The 18,054-nt window shown below is 35.7% G+C and overlaps 1 long non-coding RNA gene across 1 annotated transcript in view; it reads left to right on the top strand.

The window, feature by feature from the left end:
* Window positions 1–18,054, top strand: part of LOC125259947 — a 43,503-nt gene that overhangs the window by 2,984 nt on the left and 22,465 nt on the right. The window contains exon 2 of the long non-coding RNA XR_007182934.1: window positions 5,413–5,629. This is a non-coding gene — a long non-coding RNA (uncharacterized LOC125259947). The remainder of the gene's footprint in view (window positions 1–5,412; window positions 5,630–18,054) is intronic.

Here is an 18,054-nt window from a genome sequence, read left to right as displayed (position 1 = left end):
AACTGTGGCAAAGCAGCTGTTGGCAAGGCTGTGTCTTTGAGCTGGTTGGCGTGCCAGCTGGTGATCAACATCAAACCAACAGGAACATCTCATCACTCAAAACGCTCAGCCATATCGCCTCGCCAGATTAAAATGAATCATAAGGCAAAAAATCACAAAATCAAACAAGCGCTTTAAGCAACTCTTAATGTGCAAAGTGCTCAAGTTTCTACACACTGGAATGATTCGACTCTAAAAATAATTTGTTTAGCTCAGCAACTGCTCTCCTCAAAGGATTAAACATACAAATAAAGAAATGGAAAATAGATTGATTTAAATAAATGGCTTGTACGATCATTTGTTGCTCTCTCTGAGAACATGGGTTTTGTTTCTGTAAACAATTTCATCAAGGGGTGAACCTTGTTTCTTTATGTTGTGACTTCAGACTTCATTCGGCATTCATCTTCATCTGTTTTGTAACTAAACTCTCTTTGTGCAAGAGATTATGAAAGGAAAGACTCAAACCTCATATTTATATGTTTAGATAATTGCAGACATAACATAATGGATGAAAGCATATGCGGAGGGAGAGATGAATATGTTTACAAAATAGCTTTTAGGTGGCCAATTAACATGTATTTCTCTGCACGAGCTGTTCTCATACAGTACCCATCTACTTAATTATTATTGATTGGTATATTGCCCATCCCATGGATGAAAAAAAGAAAAAGACCCTTTTTTTAATTGAATTTCCCTTGAGAACATCGATAAAGCATTCTATAATGCCGAATACAGACCACTTCAGAATTATATTTTTATTTTTCCCGATATTTTTTTTATTTGCAATTTTCACCTTACATACAAGCCTATAACAAGACCAACTGAACAATAAACAAATGGTGGCCAATATATCATGTGTATATATATATATATATATATATATATATATATATACACACATGATTTATTGGGCACCAACAATTTTGTCCACATCTGTGTATATATATATATATATATATATATATATATATATATATACACTGTGTATATATATATATATATATATATATATATATATATATATATACATATACACAGACATGGACAAAATTGTTGGTACCCTTAATAAATATGACCAAAGATGACTGTAAAAATAAATCTGCATCGTTTATCCTTTTGATCTTTAATTCATAAAATTAGCAAAAATCTAACCTTTCGTTGAAGGAAAAGAATTGAAAGTGGGGGGAAAATCACATTATGAAATAAATGTTTTTCTCCAATACATGTTGGCCACAATTATAGGCACCCCTAGAATTTTTTATGAGTAAAATATCTCTGAAGTATATTCCGTTCATATTTGTAATTTTTTAGCACACCAGGGTGCTGTAGGAGCATGAAATTGTCCAGCCATGACTTCCTGTTCCACAGGAGAATAAACATGAGGAAACACAGAGGCCAAATTCCCTTAATCATTGATCACAATGAGAAAAACCAAAGAATATAGTTCTGATGTGCAGCAAAAGATTGTTGAGCTTCACAAAATAGAAAGTGGCTGTAAGAAAATAGCTAAAGCATTGAAAACCCCCATTTCCACCATCAGGGCAATAATTAAGAAGTTCCAATCAACTAAAGATGTTACAAATCTGCCTGGAAGAGGACGTGTCTAAATCGTCCTAATGCGCGGTGAGGAGGAAAGTTTGAATGGACAAAGACTCTCCAAGGATCACAGCTGGAGAATTGCAGAGATTAGTTGAGTCTTGAGTCTCAGAAAGCCTAAAAAAAAGATCAAACAGCACCTACATCCCCACAAGATGTTCAGGAGGTTTTCAAGAAAAATCCTCTGCTCTCATCCAGAAACAATCTCCAGCATATTCAGTTGTCAGACAAGACTGGAACTTCAAACTGGACCGGCTTCTATGGTCAGATGAAACTAAAAAAAGAGCTTTTTGGCAGCAAACCCACCAGATGGGTTTGGTGCACACATGGATAAAAAGTACCCCATGCCCACGGTTAAATATACTGCTGGATCTTTAATGCTGTGAGCCTATTTTTCTGCTGGAGGTCCTGGACATCTTGTTCAGATATATGGTATCATGGATTCTATCAAATACCAACAGATAAAAAATCAAAACCTGAATGCTTCTGCTACAAATCCAATAATAAGCTGTGGTTGGATCTTCCATCAGGACAATGATCCAAAACCAACACAAAAAATGTGTCACTGAGCACAAAATGAAGCTTCTGACATGGCCATCCCAGTTCCCTGACCTGAACCCTAAAGAAAATGAGTGGAGTGAACTGAAGAGAAGAAGCACCAACATGGAGCTGGGAATCTGAAGGATCTGGAGAGATTCTGCATGAAGGAATGATCTCTGATCTCTCGTCAGGTGTTCTCCAAACTCATCAGGCATTTTAGGTGAAGACTCAGAGCTGTTATCTTGGCAAAAGGAGGTTGCAAAAAGCATTGAAGAAAAGGGTGCCAATAATTGTGGCCAACGTGTTTTGGAGAAAAACATTTATTTCATAATGTTATTTCCCCCCCACTTTCAATTCTTTTCATTCAATGAAAGGTTAGATTTTTGCTAATTTTATGAATTAAAGATCAAAAAGATAAACAATGCAGATTTATTTTTACAGTTATCTTTGATTATATTTATCAAGGGTACCAACAATTTTGTCCACGTCTGTAGATATAGATATAGATAGACAGATAATACAGCACGTATAACAACAACACCAACAATAAATAAATAAGCTCAATGTTTTGGAACACAAACTGATATATATTTATATAGACCCCAAAGCACATTAAACCTTCAAAAACATACTTGACATTGAAGTATCAGGTTGATACCTCCTGACTTTTCCTGACCTTATGAGAACTGATAATGAAATGAGAACTCATATTTCAACTTTTAATAACATCCATCAAACGTCCTTCATGAAAAATGTTATATTACTTTTGTTTGGGGTCACAGAGTCCTGCCTATTGTCCAATAAGATTTGTTTTATTATATCTTTATACAGTGTGTTTTTGCTGAGGTCAAACTGACCCCAAATAGAAACAACATACTATATTGGACAACAGTGACATTTCTAACAAGTGCATTTCGACTTTAAAGCTTTAACAATATCTGGGTTTTGATTAGAGGAACATGATATTATACAGGTTATTGTTTTTACATGCAACTCATATAAAAGTTATTATACAGTTTATTGTTTTTATATGCAACATATATATATATATATATATATATATATATATATATATATATATATATATATATAAAACATGTTTTTCCTTATTTTATTGACAAGTGACTTCCCCCAGAGTAATGAAATGCTGAGTATATGACTGGCAATAACACTAAGACAATGCTGCAGTATGCACATGAATGTCTCACAGGAAGTCCTCAGAGAGATGCGACCCTTTTAAGATAACAAGTAAACTGCTTATTGGTCTGAGACAATCACAGGGGAGGTGGGGACACTCAACAGCATGTCACAAACAAGTTTACTTTGACTGGTTGTTTGTAATGCTAGAAATGTATGTGCGAGTGCAGTTAATGACAAGAAAAGAGGTGATTCTAAACATACTGTATATAATATAATATCTCAATTAAATTGTTTCAGGAATGAGATTAAATGGAGAGCAAACAGAGAATTTCACCCTTTGGTTTTCATACTTTTCTTATAAGGAAAAATATCCCAAAATACTCACACATGAGAAGAGATCTCAATAATGTCTCAAAATTTACTAAGATACAAAACTGTGAACAAAATTCAGAGATTTTTTTCAATACACCTAAAAATAATGTTGCCATTGATGGTTCCATGAAGAACCTTTAACATTCATGGAACCTTTAGAATGCACAAAATATTCTTTATTTTCTATATTCTAAAGATTATTTAGAATATTAGTGTGTTCTTTTCCACACTAAGAAAAAATTGTTCTTTTAATAAATGTTCACTGGAACCAAAATGATTCTATGGCATTGCTGGAAAACACCCTTTATTTTTAAGAGTGTATAAAATCTCCTGAGCTGTTATCAATATTAATTTTATAGCTCTGCTTATACTATATGTCAACATCATCTCGTTTGTGTCTAGAATAAACATCTAAGATGAATACTTAAATGAAACATTTCTTTCAAAATATGTTTTTAAAATCGAACCCTGTTACATTTAAAGTATTCTGAAGTTGATTGTTGTGAGGTTGAAGATAAAATAATGTTTTTAGCAGGCAAATATTGCACCACATCATATACAGTCAACATTTTTGTGCTGTGAAGGGACTATGAAAGGATTTTTTTCACATGAAATAATGAAAGAAATTTTAATTTTAAGTTTAATATATAAGAAATACATATTTTTAATATTTTGTCCCTTACAGTATTACCTAACATTCAATGTTTGGGGCCAGTAAGATTTTTTTTTATTTTTTTTTTTATTTAAGAAATATTTTTTTTTATAGCAAGGACACATTAAATTGAATAAAAGTCACAGTAAACATTTATATTGTTACAAGATTTCTATTTTAAATAAACGCTGTTCTTTTGAACATTCTATTCATCAAAGGATCCTGAAAAAAAGTCTCACGGTTTCTTTAAAAATATTAAGCAGCGCGACTGTTTTCAACAGTGATAATAATAAGAAATGTTTCTTGAAAATTCACAAAGAAAGAAAAAGAAAGAAGGAAGGCACAATAAGCTACTGAATCTCACACCAACTTTTAAATGCGTGTGTGAGGAGATGGAGGGGGGGAGACGCATCTGGATTCCACACATGGCTGTAATTTAATGGAGAATTGCCCATTGGTTCCTGTGCAGAGGTAAACAGAGTGATGGGCCTGCTTTTGTTATTGCCAGAGTATGACAACTGCTTCCATCAACAAACAATAAAAGTGTGAGGGGGAGAAAGGGCCACACAGTCAACGGAGACCCCTGCCGAGGACACTTCTCACCATAAACTCCCCCATCAGCTGTATGCCTGTCTGTCACACCATCCTAATGAAGGAAAACACTCGCTGGAAGAACATAACGCATTTCCAGACAATTAATATATGAATGTATACTGCATAATACACATTAAAGACATTTTTACAGACAGTGCATAAAACAAAGCATTTTGCAGTATATAAAAAACTACTTAAATCTCATTTATGTTTCATTCATGTATGTCTTAGAAGTTTCTAGTATGATTCCTTATGAAGAAACAAAAAATAAATACATGAGACCATTGTTGACACACATAGCTATAAAATGAATGCTAATTGCATTATCAGATAATTTGATGAGAAGTATTTGACTTCATACTGAGATCTTTTACTTTTGATTACATACTTCAAACGCAGGATTACTGGAGTCTTTTCTCACAACTGAATCTTTTTGATTCAGAATCTTAAAGAGATCTCATCTGTGATATTTTTTCTAGGTCTCAGAGGTCTTCATCGCTGCTCCACAGATCAGAGCAAACAGCCGCTGTGTGCTGGTGTCTGGAGTTATGAGATGGATATGGGAGGAGGGGGCGAATGAAAAGTGATTGAGATACACAAGGGTCCTGCCGTCACCGCCATGCTGTGAAACAACAGGAGGTCAATTCTTCAAATCTCGGATGCAATCTCAAGAACAGGGCTATAAACATTTACCAGGTGGGAGGCACCCTGTGTCTAAACTTATATGCTAATGACCATACACACCTTCACTGAATACAGCATACTGAGACAGATAAAGCATCGTGAGATACTATATAGGCCATTGAAATGTGTAAACTCTCTCTCTCTATATATATCTATAGATAGATATATATATCTATCTCTCTCTCTATATATACATATATATATATATATATATATATATATGAAACAATACAACAATGAAAAATAAAACAAAAACTATAGTTTATTGTGTTTTATTTTTCATTGTTGTATTGTTTCATATATTATATATATATATATATATATAATTTTAAATTCATTTCATTTTACTGCATAACACACAGACACACACATTAAATACTTAATATTATTTAATTTTAATTTCAATAAAAAAATAAGCAAAATATATTTGATTGATTTGAAATTGATAGATTTTTGTTCAAATTCTATTTCACACACATAAACATGTAAAAGCATGTTTTAATTGTATTACATATTTAATATAATTTTAATTTCAATAAAAATTGAAGCAAAATATATTTAATTAATTTGATAATTTGAAATTCACTGACTTTTTTAAATCCTCTCTTTCTCTCTCTCTCACACACACACACACACACATATATATATATATATATATATATATATATATATATAAACATGTAAAAGCATGTTTTAATTGTATTAAATATTTAATATCATTTAATTTTAATTTCAATTAAATAAATTTAAGCAAAATATATTTTGATTTATTTGAAATTGCTTTTAAAATTCTATATTACACACACACACACACTAAATACTTCAATTTTAATTGAAATTAAAAGATATTAAGCAAACTATATTTTATTGATTTGAAATTGATTGATTTTTTTAAATTCTATATTACACACACATATGAGCATTCAAAAGCATGTTTTAATTGTATTACATCTTTAATATAATTTTAATTTCAATTAAAAAAATGTATCAAAATATATTTAATTGATTTGAAATTTTTACATTTAATTTTTTTTTAAATTCTCTCTCTCTCACACACACACACACACACACACACACACACACACACACACACACACACACACACATATATTAAATATTTAATATAATTTACTTTTAATTTCAATAAAAAATTAAGCAAAATATATTTGATTTATTTGAAATTGATTGCTTTTTAAAATTCTATATTACACACACCTTTATTACTCTCTCTCTCTCTCTCTCTCTCTCACACACACACACTACACACACACACACACACACACACTGTTCAATACCTGTAGTAAGTCATGGGGATATGCAGTGCACAAATGGCCCCGTTTCCTGACAATGACCTGACATCTATGTCACTGGCAGAGCATGCTGTCAAAGTGTGTTATAAGAAGCTATTTTGTAACTATTAATTAAGCAGGTTATAAAAGACACATGTTCAATAATAAGACTCAACCAATATGAACAAGAATCAATTCAACTGCTAAAGCCAGCGTAGCTGGATTTTCCCTGGGAATCAAACCCATTACCTTAGTGTTGCCGGCTCCACACTCTGCTGTTTGTCATAAATGAACACAAAACATTTGAAAATAAGTTAAATATGCAAATGTGTTTGTGAACCCTAAAATATACCACTGACATGTGATTTGACTGCTCTCAGAAAAGTTTAGGGTTAAAAGAAGACAACAACCAGATGGAATACACATGTTTAGTGTTCGTTTGCACATGCAGACAAACATTTACTTGTGGTTTTTAGCATGGCTGTGTTATTTTGATCATTGCTGGCAACCTGATTTGACAATACAAGTAGCAACATTGTGTTGCAGTTCAAACAACTTCATGATGCTTTAGTTCTTTGCTTGCATTTTATAAAAATTAAACAACGTGTCTCTGAAATTGTTCAAATTCTCAACAACAAATACAGCGTTCTGTATCAAAAGCAGCTTCTTTGATGCTTCTGTAAACAAAAGGAGAAATTAGAAAACAGATCATTATGAAAGCGTTATATTACTATCAGCTGCTTGCATGCATACTGGAAGCCTTTGAAGTTGATACATATACTGTAAAATCAATTACAAACAAGACTGATTGTCAACAAGAACTGCAGTCTTTTGATCAAAACAATTTACACTTGCAAACACTTTTGATGGATCTGATTTATTAAAATATACAAATAATCAACACATTTGTCCACGGGCTCTACAGCTGACTCAAGCCTCTCATTAAGCTCTGCTTGAGAATGGATATATCATTACTTCTTTTGTTTGAACTCTCAAACACAAGATCGACAGCTAACCTGTAAATGCACTGAGCTATGATGTAATTCTCAAGCACGCTGTAGTTTCGGGCAAAGCAAGAGTGGATTTGACTTTTTGACCAGTGTTACAGTGCAATGCCACCGGCAAAAGGGTGGAAAACATGCACATAGTTTAAAGAGAGCTCAACCTGTAATTGTTTCTGCTGATATTACAAGTTACTCGTCCTTTAGCTGATGTTTTTCACCTGTACACCGCAGTGCACTAATTTTAGGGACAGTCTGTCTGAAGTAACCCAGGATTACGTATCTTGCCCAAGGGCACATTGAGATTCTGACCTCAGTAGCTCCTTGGTTCCGGCTTCAGCCCTTCTGAGGACTAAAACTTGTTTGGATATCCAGATTTGTTAACATTAGAATTTGTCAGTCACATTGAAGGCCAATGAAATGACTTCATTGCCTCAAACTGGGTGTATAATGTCTCACTGTTTAGCAGAAGCCATAATTAACATTTGGCAAGTGCCAAATGCAAGTAAAAGTTGGATTTGGCAACTTCTTTTTAAATTAATACTACGATTCTGTAAAGATGCATTAAATTGATCAAAAATGATAGTTAAGACTTCTGTTTCAAATAATTGCTGTTTCTATTGAACTCTTTAGAATAAAATGTATCATGGTGTCCACAGAAAATATTAAGCGCCACAACTGTTTTCAACATTGATAATAAGAAGAAATGTTTCTTGAGCAGCAAATCAGCATATTAGAATGATTTCTGAAGGATCATGTGACACTGAAGACTGCAGTAATGATGCTGAAAATTCAGGAATAAATTACATTTTAAAATCGATTAAAATAGAAAACAGGTATTTTTCTTTCTTTTATTTATTTATTTGCAGTAAGCTAGGAAATACAAAGTTCTGTTGTGTAACTCTAGATGGTGCAGGCTCATAAGTCCTTAACACAATCTGCTTGCAATTACATCATTCTCTATAGGGTACAGCTGATTGCTTCCCACTGTACTGGTAACCAATGAGCTTCCTGCTCAACATTCAAATTCTTGCCTATTATTTGCAGCATGCTTTCAGAAACCCTCCAACTTCTCCAGCTCCACCTGTATAGATCTGTTATGGGGGTAATTCATGTATGCTTGTTCAGCAGCAGCATGTCTTGCTTGCTCATAGCAACATGTTGTGCATATTGTCAGTGCCAAGTTCCGTACTTGCTCTGCTGCATCAGCAATAATCAGCAGCAGCAATAAAAGCAGCAGCAGCAACAATAACAGCAGCAGCAATAACTGCAGCAGCAATAGCAGCAGCAGCAGCAATAACTTAACTGCAGCAGCAATAACTGCAGCAGCAGCAACAATAACAGCAGCAGCAATAACTGCAGCAGCAATAGCAGCAGCAACAATAACAGCAGCAGTAATAACTGCAGCAGCAATAATGGCAGCAGCAGCAGCAGCAGCAATAACTGCAGCAGCAACAACAATAACAGCAGCAGCAATAACTGCAGCAGCAATAATGGCAGCAGCAGCAGCAATAACTGCAGCAGCAATAGCAGCAGCAGTAATAACTGCAGCAGCAATAATGGCAGCAGCAGCAGCAATAACTGCAGCAGCAATATCATCATCATCAGCAGCAGCAATAACTGCAGCAGCAATAGCAGCAGCAACAATAACAGCAGCAGTAATAACTGCAGCAGCAATAATGGCAGCAGCAGTAATAACTGCAGCAGCAATAATGGCAGCAGCAGCAGCAATAACTGCAGCAGCAATAGCAGCAGCAGAAACAATAACAGCAGCAGTAATAACTGCAGCAGCAATAATGGCAGCAGCAGTAATAACTGCAGCAGCAATAATGGCAGCAGCAGCAGCAATAACTGCAGCAGCAATAGCAGCAGCAGAAACAATAACAGCAGCAGCAATAACTGCAGCAGCAATAGCAGCAGCAGTAATAACTGCAGCAGCAATAATGGCAGCAGCAGCAGCAGCAATAACTGCAGCAGCAATATCAGCAGCAGCAGCAATAATGGCAGCAGCAGCAATAACTGCAGCAGCAATATCATCAGCAGCAGCAGCAGCAATAATGGCAGCAGTAGCAGCAATAACTGCAGCAGAAATATCAGCAGCAGCAGCAACAATAACAGCAGCAGCAGCAGCAGCAATAACTGCAGCAGCAATATCATCATCATCATCAGCAGCAGCAATAATGGCAGCAGCAGCAATAACTGCAGCAGCAATATCATCATCATCAGCAGCAGCAGCAATAATGGCAGCAGCAACAATAACTGCAGCAGCAATAATGGCAGCAGCAGCAACAATAACAGCAGCAGCAGCAGCAGCAATAACTGCAGCAGCAATATCAGCAGCAGCAGCAGCAACAATAACAGCAGCAGCAGCAGCAATAACTGCAGCAGCAATATCATCATCATCAGCAGCAGCAGCAATAATGGCAGCAGCAGCAGCAACAATAACTGCAGCAGCAATAATGGCAGCAGCAGCAGCAACAATAACTGCAGCAGCAATAATGGCAGCAGCAGCAGCAGCAATAACGGCAGCAGCAGAAATAACTGTAGCAGCAGCAGCAATAACAGCAGCAGCAGCAATGACCAACAGCAGCAGCAATAACGGCAGCAGCAGAAATAACTGTAGCAGCAGGAGCAATAATGGCAGCAGCAGCAGCAGCAATAACGGCAGCAGCAGCAATGACCAACAGCAGCAGCAATAACAGCAGAAGCAGAACTAACTGCAGCAGCAATAACAGCAGCAGCAGCAGCAATAACAGCAGCAGCGTAGGAGATCTATTCCGTCATGACCAAACACATTAACACTGTCATACACATTACCATGCCAAACTCTCTAAAAGTTTTCATGACAGAAATATTATTCACAGTATTTCAAACATTTGGAAACCTACCTACCAAAACCACCTTTATTACAAATCTTACGTAAAACTGACTAAATCGACGAGTGACTGAACATAATCTGCGAGTGAAGGACTAGAGAGACAGCGCAGGGCACTTAACAATGAGTCGCACCATTGTCCAGGAGCTCAAAGACAGATCGACACCTGGCTGGACACTTTACAACTGCCTTTGACACGGACAGCTTTGGTCCCGGGAACAATAGTCTTTTTGTCACATAAAAAGAAAATCTGCATCCATTACAAGCACAACCACTGACCTCCTCCAGACACGTGCAGACTGTTCTAGAATATGATGGACAAAATGGTCATTCTGACATTTTACCAAAATCACTCCTGAATTCCAATAACAAGTGCCACCGCTGAGACATTTTATAAGCTGTAAACAACTTAGAACATTGCTTTCTCCTGAACGAGAACATCATAAAATATTCTGCTCGCTTTATGCTCATAATGATAATCAAACAAACTGCGCGTTGCTAAATAAAACTCTGTTTTGCACCTTGTACATGAAAGCTCGGAGCCCTGTTGGCTTTCATCCACGTCGTTCTGTTTGTTGTTCAGCTTCTATCATCTTTGTCAATAAGAGCTATGATCTCGCATTAGCATGCGTCCGGCGAAGGGAAATGGATAAAAGTGGCGTAGCGTTGCCATGGTGACCACATAAATGGCTCTGAGGCCGAACAATGGACAGCTCTACAGGCCCGAGTCCTGAGAGCCCCTTTCTTCACCATCAACATCTGTTGCCTCACATTCAGAATTATGGGATGTTCTGCCGATTATTTTTTTTGTGTGCCGCCACCCTCTTTGAAAACCGGCAGACGGCGGAACACACGAGTCTGCTGTGGATATCAGCCAACTTCTGTTTTACAAAAAACAGCCGGGGCTCATATATTTTGGGCTGTTTAGTAAATATATCATCAGTATCGTTCAGGTCAGTGAGACCATCGAAAAAAACGATTGAAAAAGAAATCTATTTCAAAGAAAAAAAATCTATTTCAAAAAAGTTTTCAAACATATCAAGGCTAAAATTTACATACAAATTATATATAGCCTATATATATATTACAGTCAAACCAAAATGTATTCAGACACCTTGAACATTTCATTCATTAATACAGTTTATTCACTGTAGTTAAAAAAAAAAAATAGAGTTAAACTGTGTCAGAACAAATTAATCTTAATTATGTCAGATAACACTTAAGCAAAACATGGTCAGATCATGTGTCTGAATAATTTTTGGTCCCAAATTTTTATCAATTTTACTTGCAGTTTTTGGGTATAATATGTCAGAGTTTCTTTGAGACATTATTTCCTGTTTCAAAATGGCTTCTAGCATGTTACGACATAATGAAATAATTTTAAAACAAAATTATAATATGAAAAAAAAAAAAAGAATACTAAAATAATGAAGCATTATGCAAAGGTTTCTTTCTAGAAGTTTAGCATTGAATTTGAAAGTGTTCATCATAAAAATGTGTATTTTAAGTGAATTACATTTTAATAAATCAGGACAAAAATTTCCTTTTTATTTTCCTAAAAGTTATTCGCAAAATATATCCTGCGAATTTTTATTTAATATTTCTATAGGAAAGTCTCATGCGAAAAAAAAAAAAAAATCCCAAAAGGAAGTCTAGTTTAATATTTCATTTGCTTCTCCTTGACTAAATAGGAAGTAACCTGACTTTTTAACACAGTCTTATGACAATTTGAAATTATTTTATGTTTTAGCAAACTGTTGAACCAAATTGGTTTAGGGGGTTGCAGGTTCATGCTTATTTATTTATTCATTAAAACTACAAATCGTACATTTTCCTATGAATCATATCATACAAATTTGAAACTGCAACTAAGTACTTACACTTTCTTGTAAGAGCGTGTTGGAGTTTTATTTAAAAGACTCACTTGTGTCTCCTGTATAGCTTCAGAAGAGAACTCAGTGTCTCAAACTGTGCTCCAAAATCTGAAATCCAAAGGCAGAGATTACAACATGAACTCAAACATTTCATTTATCCAAGACCAAATTATCTAAACATTTTATAGGTCTATATTCTATATTATTTCGGGAATTTTAGGAGAAACAAGATCATATTACTTAAGAGGGACCTATTACGCCCTTTTTCAAACTCTTGATTTTGTTTTTGGGCTCGACTAGAATAGGTTTTCATGCTTGAACGTTAAAAAAAAAAACAGTATTTTTTCCCATATTTTCGATTATTGCAGCACCTCTTTTCCCAGTCTGTCAGTAACGCTCTGTTTAGTTCCGTTCTCTATGAAGCTCCTCCTTCCAAAAAGTGCAATATGCTCTGATTGGTCGGTTGGACCAGTGTGTTGTGATTGGGGTTTGGGAAACGTCCCGCCTCTCACCATAACCGCGAGTTCCAACACAATATTAATGAACTCATTCAGGCTCCGCCCCTTTATTTTGCATATTGGGCGGGAATTATTTAAATGAGGAATATTGTGACGTGTTCGTTCCCAGAAGAAAACTCAAGACTACAATCAGGCGTTTCAGGGAGTTCAGAAACAGTGAGCACTGATACAGCAGATATAGTAACTTTGCAGACCTTTTTCACGCCCAAACAGCAACATTGCACTAAAGAAAGTCGAAAGTGTAAAAAAGCATAATAGGACCCCTTTAAACAGATCATAACTGTGACCTCTATGTCACCTGATCAATGAAAGAGCAACCTCTGAGCACTAAATTGTTCCTCTGGGATGTTCTGCCTAATGCAGCATCTCCATCAGCCCTAACCGAAGTTATAAATGGTAGCAGCACTAGGCAACCATGGGGGTTGTGAACAGGGTAAAATTACAATATGCAAACAGTGTGGCTGCGGTTTGTGGCCGTGTGTCTAACCTCAGTTTACCTGCTAGTGTATCGCTGGGTATGTTTATGTACCACAGGAAATCCAACCCACTTCAGTGGTCAGCATGGTTTGAGCAATCACACTGACCTTAACATCATATCAAAGGATTTTAGACCTCTAACACTATATTGTATTTTGGACGCAAGCCAGTTGACAGGCAGATGTCGATGTGATGCATGGAAATGCGTTCAAATGGATTAGGTGTCTACGCATTATCTGCCGTTTTTCATGTGTAAATGAAATCTGAATGTGACTTTTCTAGCAACAGGTTTTTTATGTGACAATATGAGATGAGAAACACAGCAACAATGACCTGTAGCCACGGTCAATTCAACAGCAGTGACTGAAGCTTTTGTCCTTGTGCTATCCAGCTGGACGACGGCTTATATAAGAGAGAGACACTGAAAAAAAGGAGATACAAAAAGTCTGAGAGAAAGAGATACACAAAGATGGAATGGGAGGGGAAATCAGATGTAGGTTCTATCAGATGTGAACGTTCACTCCTGTGAAGCAGCAGGCAACCGCAAAAAGTGCATTTACCACCTGCTTATGCTTCTTACGCTACTATGCAGATTCACTGATTTACTTCAATTGAAAGATGCAATAAAGTTAAGGAAAACATGAATGACCTGAAGCACTGTTTATTATTATTGGTATAATTTAGGATATTTATATATTTTATTTTACAGTACAACTAATAATATGTGTACTAATAATATTTATTTTTTATAAACTATTTATGAAAATTATGACAAATTACTATTGTAATATTACTGTTACTGTAAAATAAAATATAATAACCTACAATCATTATTTTCATTATCATTATAAATATTTGTATCATTATTATTACTGCTTTAAAAGAATGTGTACAAAAACAAAAAACAATAAAATTCATATTAAAAATCGTAATAGTAATATAATAAAAATTGTTTAAAAAATAAATGTATTTTATAATATTAATTATTTATTAGTAATATTTAATATAATTTTATTAAGTCTAATTATAAGAAATTAAGACAAATTAGTATTGTAATATTCCTATTGTACTGAAAAATAAAATATAATATCTTATAATAATTTATTTTAAAATATGAAATATGTCTTAATAAATATTTATTATTAACTCTAATTATGAAATTAAAATAATTAAATATTAAAATATAATAAAAATAATAACAATGATATATATATATATATAGATAGATAGATATATACATATATATATATTAGTTGGTTATTAAAATAAAAAATACAAAAATAAAATTAAAATAATTAAATATTTAAATAAAAATAATATCCTATAATAATAATGATATATATATATATATATATATATATATATATATATATATATATATATATATATATATATATATATATATTTTTTTTTTTTTTTTTTTTTTTATTATTATTATTAGTTGGTTAGTAAGTAAGAACACTCTTCTGGTGTAAATTTTTTGGGGGGCAGAAGAGAATGGGCAAAACATTAATTTGGAGACAAAAAAATGGTGCCAAACTGGCACACTTCACTTTTAAGTTGTATTTAACTCAGAATGTCCCTTTACCAACTAGCCTAACCTATACTTTCTTATTTTTCCTCGTCATGCTTCCAGATGTTCACAAACACACTTAGCAAATGCAAGTCACCTCAAACACAATCGCTCTGTCCCAAGCCTATCACAACTAATTACAATTCTTCAGCAGGTTTTGGGCGGCTTAGCAAGTTCTGTCACGGTCAACGTGTCATCACCTCCGAGCTCCAGATGTCTTTACCGCCGCAGCGCTTCAAACAGATCCGCTTTAGCTTAGCCACGAGGAACCAAGCGGTGCTTCTACACAGAAGGAGCATCACCTCCGGGCATCCATATTGATCCAACAAATTTGCCACAAATCATTTTACAAATGCCTGGCGGGGGGCTATAGAAGCGAGTGGAAATGCTCCCATTCAGACTCGCTATGCTCCTGTGGAGACTGAACCCCGGTGCCTGGCTTGTTGGAGTGTGCTGACAGGCTCTGATCTCCCGACCATCTGTGGGGTGGGCTGGCCTGCGTTCAGGAGCCCTTTGTATCCTCTGAAGCTTGGTGAATTCAACAGTAACTAAAAATTAGAAAGCAGAAAGAACAGCAAAGAAAGGAGCTGGCAGACACCCACAGTTCAATCACAGGCCATTCAGAAGATTAGCGTAAAGAGACGAGCGAACCGCGCGCATGAATGGAAATGCCATCCTGATGGTTTCGTGACTCCTGACACCATTAAAGACTGTTAGGAAAAAGTTGAAGAAGCGAGTAATGAAATACACATTTTGGAATACACTCTAAACGGTCAACATTTCAGACCCTTGATTTCACTGTACGCTACTTAGCAAAAGGATGAGGAAGTTATCACAAACCAGCTGTGTAGTTCAAAGCCAAGAGACTAATCGGAAGTCGTTTGAGATGCACTTTCGCTACAGGCGGACCTTTGAACGAGCTCAAACAGGATGCTGGGATTGGACAGGTGTAGCATCCACACGTGGAGACGTAGGCAGCTGGAGACACTTGTGGGCCGCAGATGTGCGCTGCCGCAGAGCTGAGGGTCACTGTCATGACCGGCCCGGCTGGTGGCCGCTGCTCTTTAGAAAGAGATGGAAAACAGTTAGCTGATTTAGCCAGTTGGTTTCAGAAGGGTCTGATTATTCATTAATCTTAATTGTTCCCAGTGCACAGCCATTCACAGTTGCCAGTAGACTGGAGGGATGACATGCAATCTTCTTTTACTGAGGGAAAAGAGGAATTACTAATGAAACTACTTTAGATTTATACATATTCAGAAAAAAATAAGAAAAGTGATATTTGGCCCTGCAAAACTTGCCACCATGATGCTCAAGGTGGTTGTCAGGATGTTGCTATGCTTGGCTATGATGTATTTTAGCATGTTACCATTCTGTTGCTAGGGTATTCTAGGTGGATTTTATTAATGTGTTCTAAATACAAAGTTCTGTCATGAAACTCTAGATGGCGCAGGCTGATAGGTTCTTAACTCAATCTGCTTGCAATCACATCATTCTCTACAGTGCACAGCTGATTGGTTCCAATGAGCACGCTGCTCAACCTTCAAATACTTGGTCAGCATTTGCTGTAGCAGTTGCAGCGTGCTTTCAGAAACCCTCCACCTTCCCCAGCTACACATATTTATATCTGCTACGGGTATTTCATATACACTAATTGTACAGCAGCAGCAGCATGTCTTACTTGCTCACAGCAGTGTGTTGTGTATGTATTGGCAGTAGCAAGTCCCGAAATACATCTTTTGTCTTGAATATGTCTTGAAATACAACATTTGAACAATGTCTTGAGGTGTGGTAACCATAGCGTAACCCGTGCGGCTCGCTTATGCCCAGCGTGATGTGCGGCCGGCGACACCGGGTATTAAAACTTGGTCTGCGTTGTTGTGTTACGTTGTGTTGAATGAAGAGACAGACACGGGACAGCAGGCAGCCGATTCACTGGATCTTTTTACTGTATAACAGAGACATAAGCAGCCTCAGATTGAGTGGCCCTTATAACACTCTCTTCCATTGAATCACATTTCAAAAGGGGGGAAGAAAACATGAACATAAGGAAAATAATATACAGAAAACATACCTGTATAATAGAGACATAAGCAGCCTCAGATTGAGTGGCCCTTATAACACTCTATAAAACAAATATGGTGCACCTCCATTACCATGTGCTTGTCTCACATAAAAGACAGAAATATACCTCAAAGAATGGAAAATAACAAAAATAATCCCAAGGATAGATAAAATAGTACTTTACACATAAGTTTGGGTGGAAATACAGATATAAAAGATATAATTAAAATAAGGATTAAATAAAATTAACAGGATGGCAAAAGAAACCTACCTCTTCCATTGAATCACATTTCAAAAGGAAAGAGGAGGAGACAGGACAGGAAATGAGGTCATACTGTGACCTCGCAACACTTAAAGGAGAAGCGCACCTTTAGATCAGGTATCATAAAAACATATGAAAGAACAATTTTTGTGTGAATTATAACAATATTTAGTTGTATACTTTGTATACCTGTTACAATAGTATAAGCAGAATAATTGACTCCGGTATGTTGAATTATCAGAAAATAATGCACACCCGGGCCTGTCATCAATTATTCCTTATTTCATGCATAAGTTCATGCAAGTGTGTATTATGACTGATATGTTCACATGTGTGAAATAAATGAACAGGAAATCACCACCACATGTGTGAAATTATAATTTATAGGGAAGATGGTGCAATTTGCAGAACAGTTGCACCAGGCCTAAACTCAAATAAACCCCCCAAACCCCCGTCTCCCCCTCTCTCCTGTAATGATGTTGTGTGGAAGTACGTGTGTATTTG

The sequence above is a fragment of the Megalobrama amblycephala genome, linkage group LG24, assembly GCF_018812025.1.
Source record: "Megalobrama amblycephala isolate DHTTF-2021 linkage group LG24, ASM1881202v1, whole genome shotgun sequence".
NCBI classification, from domain to species: domain Eukaryota; kingdom Metazoa; phylum Chordata; class Actinopteri; order Cypriniformes; family Xenocyprididae; genus Megalobrama; species Megalobrama amblycephala.
Note: the sequence above shows the minus strand (reverse complement) of the source record. Positions and strands in the feature narration are given on the sequence as shown.